Source organism: Cervus canadensis, chromosome X, assembly GCF_019320065.1.
Source record: "Cervus canadensis isolate Bull #8, Minnesota chromosome X, ASM1932006v1, whole genome shotgun sequence".
NCBI lineage: Eukaryota > Metazoa > Chordata > Mammalia > Artiodactyla > Cervidae > Cervus > Cervus canadensis.
The window spans coordinates 60,482,590-60,490,788 of NC_057419.1; the positions used below are offsets into that span (position 1 = coordinate 60,482,590).

The window sequence follows — 8,199 nt, forward strand, 5'->3', positions numbered from 1 at the left end:
CAAAGGCTAATAGAGTTTTGCCAAGAGAACGCACTCGTTATAGCAAACACCCTCTTCCAACAACACAAGAGAAGACCCTACACATGGACATCACCAGATGGTCAACACCGAAATCAGATTGATTATATTCTTTGCAGCCAAAGATGGAGAAGCTCTATACAGTCAGCAAAAACAAGACTGGGAGCTGACTGTGGCTCAGATCATGAACTCCTTATTGCCAAATTCAGACTTAAATTGAAAAAAGTAGGGAAAACCACTAGACCATTCAGGTATGACCTAAATCAAATCCCTTATGACTATGCAGTGGAAGTGAGAAATAGATTTAAGGGACTAGATCTGATAGACAGAGAGCCTGATGAACTATAGATGGAGGTTCGTGACATTGTACAGGAAACAGGGATCAAGACCATCCCCATGGAAAAGAAATGCAAAATGGTTGTGTGAGAAGGCCTTACAAATAGCTGTGAAAAGAAGAGAAGCAAAAAGCAAAGGAGAAAAGGAAAGATATTCCCATTTGAATGCAGAGTTCCAAAGAATAGCCAGGAGAGATAAGAAAGCCTTTCTCTGCGATCAATGCAAAGAAATAGAGGAAAACAACAGAATGGGAAAGACTAGAGATCTCTTCAAGAAAATTAGAGATACCAAGGAAACATTTCAGGAAAAGATAGATTCGATAAAGGACAGAAATAGTATGGACCTAACAGAAGCAGAAGATATTAAGAAGAGGTGGCAAGAATACACAGAAGAACTATACAAAAAAGATCTTCATGACCCAGATAATGACAATGGTGTGATCACTCACCTAGAGCCAGACATCCTGGAATGTGAAGTCAAGTGGGCCTTAGAAAGCATCACTATGAACAAAGCTAGCGGATGTGATGGAATTCCAGTTGAGCTATTTCAAATCCTGAAAGATGATGCTATGAAAGTGCTGCATTCAATATGCTAGCAAATTTGGAAAACTCAGCAGTGGCCACAGGACTGGAAAAGGTCAGTTTTCATCCCAATCCCTAAGAAAGGCAATCCAAAAGAATGCTCAAACTACCATACAATTGCACTCATCTCACACAGGGGAGCCTGGTGGTCTGCCGTCTATGGGGTTGCACAGAGTCGGACACGACTGAAGCGACTTAGCAGCAGCAGCAGCAGCACATGCTAGTAACGTAGTGCTCAAAATTATCCAAGCCAGGCTTCAGCAATACATGAACCGTGAACTTCCAGATGTTCAAGTTGGTTTTAGAAAAGGCAGAGGAACCAGTGATCAAATTGCTAATATCTGCTGGTTCATCGAAAAGCAAGAGATTTCCAGAAAAAAACATCTATTTCTGCTTTATTGACTACACCAAAGCCTTTGACTGTGTGAATCGCAATAAACTGTGGAAAATTCTGAAAGAGATGGGAATACCAGACCACCTGACCTGCCTCTTGAGAAACCTGTATGCAGGTCAGGAAGCAACAGTTAGAACTGGGCATGGAACAACAGACTGGTTCCAAATAGGAAAAGGAGTTCGTCAAGGCTCTATATTGTCACCCTGCTTATTTAACTTATATTCAGAGTACATCATGAGAAACGCTGGGCTGGAAGAAGAACAAGCTGGAATCAAGATTGCCGGGAGAAATCTCAATAACCTCAGATCTGCAGATGACACCACCCTTATGGCAGAAAGTGAAGAGGAACTAAAAAGCCTCTTGATGAAAGTGAAAGAGAGTTAAAAAGTTGGCTTAAAACTTAACATTCAGAAAACTAAGATCAAGGTATCTGGTCCCATCACCTCATGGGAAAGAGATGGGGAGACAGTAGAAACAGTGTCAGGCTTTATTTTTGGGGCTGCAAAATCACTGCAGATGGTGACTGAAGCCATGAAATTAAAATATGCTTGCTCCTGGGAAGAACAGTTTTGTCCAACCTAGACAGCATATTAAAAAGCAGAGACATTACTTTGCCAACCAGGTCCATCTAGTCAAAGCTATGGTTTTTCCAGTGGTCATGTATGGATGTGAGAGTTGGACTGTGTAGAAAGCTGAGCACTGAAAAATTGATGCTTTTGAACTGTGGTGTTGGAGAAGACTCTTGAGAGTCCCTTGGACTGCAAGGAGATCCAACCAGTCCATCCTAAAGGAGATCAGTCCTGGGTGTTCATTCGAAGGACTGATGCTGAGGCTGAAGCTCCAGTACTTTGGCCACCTCATGAGAAGAGCTGACTCATTGGAAAAGACCCTGATGCTGGGAGGGGTTCGGGGCAGGAGGAGAAGGGGACGACAGAGGATGAGATGGCTGGATGGCATCACCGACTCGACGGGCATGAGTTTGACTAAACTCTTGAATTTGGTGATGGACAGGGAGGCCTGGCTTGCTGCAATTCATGGGGTCGCAAAGAGTCAGACACGACTGAGTGACTGAACTGAACTAACTGAACTGAATATATATATTTCAATGCTACTCTTTCAATGTATATATTTCAATGCTACTCTTTGAAGAGTTTCTAACTCTTCAATTTGTCTCATGCTCTCCTGCCCCTGCTGTGTCCATAAATCTATTCTCTACATGTGAGTCTTTATCCCTGTCCTGTAAATAGGTTTATCAGTACCATTTTTCAAGATTTCATATATGTGCTCTAATATACAGTGTCTGATTTTCTTTCTGACTTATTTTCTGACTTACTACACCCTATATTACAGGCTCTAGGTTCATCCATTTCATTAGAACTGACTCGAATTCGTTCCTTTATATGGCTGAGTAATATTCAATAATATTATATATATGCACCACAATTCCTTTATTCATCTGTCAATGGATGTCTAAGTTTCTTTCATTTCCTGGCTATTGCAAATAGTGCTGCAATGAACATTGGTGTCTTTCCATTATGATTTTCTCAGGGTATATGCCCAGTAGTGGGATTGCTGGGTCCTAAGGTAGTTTTATTCCTAGTTTTTAAAGAAATCTCCTTCTCCTTGGTGGCTGTATTAATTTACATTCCTACCAACAGGGCAAGAGTGGTCCCATTTTTTCCCCATCCTCTCCAGCATTTATTACTTGTAGATGTTTTGATGATGGCCATTCTGACTGGTATGAGATGATACTTCATTGTAGTTTTCATTCACATTTCTGTAATAATAAATTATATTAAGCATTTTTCAAGTTTTTTTTTTTTAGCCATCTGTGTGTTTTCTTTGGAGAAATGTCTCCTCTGCCCCCTTTATATTAGGTTGTTGTTGCTTTTTTTCTGGGATTGAGCTTCATGAGCTGCTTATATATTGTAGAGATTAATTTTTTTCATTTGTAATTATTTTCTCCAATTCAGAGGTTTGTCTTTTTCTCCTGTATATAATATCCTTTGCTTTGTAAAAGTGTTTAAGTTTAATTTGGACCCACTTATTTTTATTTCCATTACTCTAGGAGGTGAGTCATAGAGGATCTTACTGTGATTTATATTAAAGGGTCTTCTGCCTATGCTTTTCTCTAAGAATTTTAGAGTTTCTGGTCTTAAATTTAGGTTTTTAACACATTTTGAGTTTATCTTGGTGTATGGTATTAGGAAATGTTCTAATTTCTCTCTTTTACATGTATCAGGCCAGTTTTCCCAGCACCATTTATTGAAGAGAATCTTTTCTCCATTGTATATTCTTGCCTCCTTTATCAAAGATAAGGTGCCCATAGGTGTATGGATTTACCTCTGGGCTTTCTATCTTGTTCCATTGGTCCATATTTCTGTTTTGCTGCCAGTGCCATAATATCTTGATGACTGTAGCTTTGTAGTATTATCTGAAGTCAGGAAGGTTGATTCCTCCAGCCCCATTCTTCTTTCTCAAGATTGGTTTGGGTAAAGGGGATCTTTTGTGTTTCTTTAAAAATTTTGAATTCTTTTTTTTCTGGTTCTGTGAAAAATGCCATTGATAATTTGATAGAGATTGCATTGAATCTATAGATTGCTTTGGGTTGTATAGTTATTTTCACAATATATGTTGTCTTTGATTTCTTTCAACAATGTCTTATAGTTTATATAGCCCTTTTGTCTGCTTAGGTTAGTTTATTTCTAGGTATTTTATTCTTTTTGTTGCAATGGTGAATGAGATTAATTCTTTAATATCTCTTTCAGAATTTTCACTTCTGAATGAAACAGATTTCTGTGTATTGATTTTGTATCCTGTGATTTTCTAAATTCACTGATTAGCTCTAAATATTTTTTGATATTACTTTAGGGTTTTATATGTATAGTATCATGTCATCTGCATAGAATGAGAGTTTTACTTCTTTTTTTCCAAACTGGATGCCTTTTATTTATTTATATTGCCATATTACTGTGCCTAGGACTTCCAAAATTGTGTTGAATAATAGTGACAAGAGTGGGCACCCTTGTCTTGTTCTTGATCTTAGATGAGGTACTTTCAGCTTTCCACTGTTGAGAATAATGTTTGCTGTGGGTTTATCATATATGGACTTTATCATGTTGTTAGGTTTCTTCTATGCCCTCTTTCTGGAGAGTTTTTGTCGTAAATGGGTACTGAATTTTGTCAAAGGCTTTTGCTGCATCTATTGAGATAATCATGTGATTTTTATATTTTAATTTGTAAATATTGTTATCACAATGATTAATTTGTGTATATTGAGGAATTCCTGTATCCCTTGGATAAACCTGACGATCATAGTGTATGACCCTTTTTAATGTGTTTTTGGATTCTGTTCACTAGAATTTTGTTGAGGATATTTGCACCTATGATCATCAGTGATATAGGCCTGTAATTTTCTTGTTTTGTGTGGCATGTTTTACTAGTTTTGGTACCAGGGTGACTGTGGCCTTGTAGTATGAGTTTGGAAGTGTTCCTTCTGCAACTTTTTGTAAGAGCTTGAGAAGGATAGACTTAACTCTCCTTTAAATGTTTAACATATTTTAACTTTGGAGCCATCTGGCCCTGAGCTTTTGTTTTGGGGAGATTTTTTTTTTTAAAATCACAGTTTTGACTTCAGTTCTTGTGATTGGCTTATTCAAAATTACTATTTCTTCTTGATTCATTCCTGGAAGGTTGAACTTTGCTAATTATCTATTCATTTCTTCCAGGTTGTCCATTTTATTGGCATATAGTTGTTTATGATAGTCTATGATTCTATGTGATTCTCCATTGTCAGTTGTAACCTCTCCTTTTTCATTTCTAATTTTGTTGATTTGAGTCTTCTGAAATTTGTTCTTGATAAATCTGGCTAATGGCTTGTCAATTTTGTTTATAAACAGCTTTTAATTTTATTGATTTTTATTGGTATTCCTTCATGTCTTTTTCCTTTATTTCTGCTCTTTATGATTTCTTTCCTTCAGCTAACATTGGTGATTTTTGTTCTTCTCTTTCCATTTGCTTTAGGTGTAAGGTTTGATTGACTTTTTGATGTGTTTTTTTTGTTGTTGTTGTTATTGAGGTAGTATTGTATTGCAATAAAATGCTCTCTTACAACTGCCCTTGCTACCTGCACAGGTTTTGAATCATTGTATTTTCATTGTCATTTGTTTCTAGGTATTTTTTAAATTTCCTCTTTTATTTATTCAGTATCCTGTTAGTTATTTAGAAATATATTTTTTAATGTTAATGTTTGTGGTTTTTACAGCTTTTCTCCCTGTAATTGATAACTAGTCTCATAGCACTGTGCTCAGAAAAGATGCTTGATAAGATGTAAATTTTCTTAAATTTACCAAGGCTTGATTTGTGAGTCAAGATGTGATCTATCTTGGAGAATGTTCCATATGCACTTGAGGATAAACTGTATTCTTCTGCATTTGGATGGAATGTCCTGAAGATATCAGTTAGATTGATCTGGCCTAATGTGTCATTTTAAGGCTTGTGTTTCCTCATTGGTTTTCTCTTTTATGATCTGTCCTTTGGTGTAAGTGTGGTGTTAAAGTCCCCTACTATTATTATTTATTTATTTTTTTTTACTGTAAATTTCCCCTTTTATGTCTGTTAGTGTTTGTCTCATGTATTGAGGTGCTCTTATATTGGGTACATAAATATTTGCAATTGTTATATCTTCTTTAATTGATTCCCAGATCAGTATGTAGTTTCCTTTCTTATCTTTTCTAATGTTTGTTATTTTGGAGTCTATATTGTCTGATACAATAATTGTTACACTTGCATTTTTTTGATTTGTGTTTTCATGTAATATCTTTTTCCATCATCTCACTTTCCATCAGCTCAGTCTGTATGTGTCTCTAGGTCTGAAGTGGGTCTCTTGTAGACAGCATATGTATGTGGATTTTTTTTTTTATCTTTTCAGCCAGCCTGTATCTTTTGGTTGGAGCATTTAATCCATTTTCATGTAAAGTAATTATTGATGTGTATGTTCTTTCTTAATTGTTTTGCCAAAGGAATCTTGAGAAAGAAGAATGGAGTTGAAGGAATCAACCTTCCTGACATCAGATTATACTACATTGTTACAGTCATCAAGAGAGTATGGTACTGTAACAAAAGCAGAAATATAAAAATGGTAAAAGATAGAAAACGCATACATAAATCCACACACATATGGGCACCTTATTTTGACAAAAGAGGAAGAATATACAATGGGGAAAATATAATCTCTTTAACAAGCAGTGCTGGGAGAACTGGAGAGCTGTGTATACAAGGATGAAATTAGCGCACTCCCTAACACCATACTTCAAGATAAACTCGAAATGGTTTAAAGATCTAAATGTAAGATCAGAAACTATAAAACTCTCAGAGGAAAACATAGGAGGAACACTCAATTACATAAATCATAGCAAGATCCTCTATTGCACACCTCCTATAGTAATGGAAATAAAAACAAAAATAAACAACTGAGACCTAATTAAACTTAAAAGCTTTACACAGCAAAGAAAACTATAAAGGTGAAAAGACAACCCTCAGAATGGGAGAAAATAATAGCAAATGAAACAACTGACAAAGATTAATTTCCAAAATACACAAGCAGCTCATCCAACTTAATACCAGAAAAACAAACAACTCAATCAAAAATTGGGCAAAAGACTGAACAGATATTTCTCCTAAGAAGACATACAGATAGCTAATAAACACATGAAAAGATGCCCAACATCACTCATTAGCAAAGAAACTCAAACCTGCAATGAGATATCACCTCACACTGGTCACCTCACAGTGACCTACATCAAAAAAGCCACAAACAATAAATGCTGGAGAAGGTGCAGAGAAAAGGGAACCCGCTTGCACTGTTGGTGGGAATGTAAATTAATACAGCCACTATGGAAGACAGTATAGAGATTCCTTAAAAAAAAAAAAAAAAAAAACAACTGGGAATGAAACTACTATTTGACACAGCAATCCCACTATTGGCATATACGCTGAAGAAACCACAAATCAAGAAAGACTCATGTACCCCGATGTTCACTGCAGAATTATTTATAATGGCTAGGACATGGAAGCAACCTAGATGTCCATCAGCAGGTGAATGGATAAAGAAACTGTGGACATATATACAATGAAATATTACTCAGGCATAAAAAACAATGCATTTGAATCAGTTCTAAGAGGTGGATGAACCTAGAGCCTATTATGCAGAGTGACTTAATTTAGAAAGAAAAAAAAAACAGGTGTTGTCTGATGTTGTGACATTCGTGCTATATATTAATCCAGAAAGATGGTGCTGATGAACCTACTTGCAGGGAAGCATTGTAGATGCAGATATAGTGAATAGATTTATGGACATGGGCTGTGGGGAGAAAGAAGAGTGTGGGACGAATGGAGAGAGTAGCATGGAAACATATACACTACCATATATTAATTAGAGAGCCAATGGGAATTTGCTGTATGACTCAGGGAACCCAAACCAATGCTCTGTAAAAACTTAGATGGGTGGAAATGGGTAGGAGGTGGAAGGGAATCTCAAGATAGAGTGGACAATTGTATACTTATGGCTGATTCATGTTGATGTATGGTAGAAATCAACACAGTATTATAAAGCAAGTATCGGTCAATTAAAAATAAATAAATATAAAAATGTATAACATGGTAGTAAAAGTTTCAGAAGTATTAATTAAAAAATTACAGCAATGAAGAAAATTCCCAAACAAGGAAAAAAACTATCTTCAAAACAGTGGGAAAATCTTAGGAGTTTTTAAACTGTCCCCCATACTCTCCCTTGTGTGATGAGGAATGTGGTCTTGATAAGCAGTTGGTCAGTTTCTAGTTCTCCACCTCAAAAGAAAGGCATAATTTGCA

The 8,199-nt window shown here is 36.3% G+C and overlaps 1 long non-coding RNA gene across 1 annotated transcript in view; it reads left to right on the top strand.

Annotated features, from left to right (window-relative positions):
- LOC122434808 overlaps window positions 1-7,867 on the top strand; it is a 299,066-nt gene extending 291,199 nt beyond the window's left edge. The window contains exon 3 of the long non-coding RNA XR_006267461.1: window positions 7,830-7,867. This is a non-coding gene — a long non-coding RNA (uncharacterized LOC122434808). The remainder of the gene's footprint in view (window positions 1-7,829) is intronic.
- The last annotated feature ends 332 nt before the right edge of the window (window positions 7,868-8,199 follow it).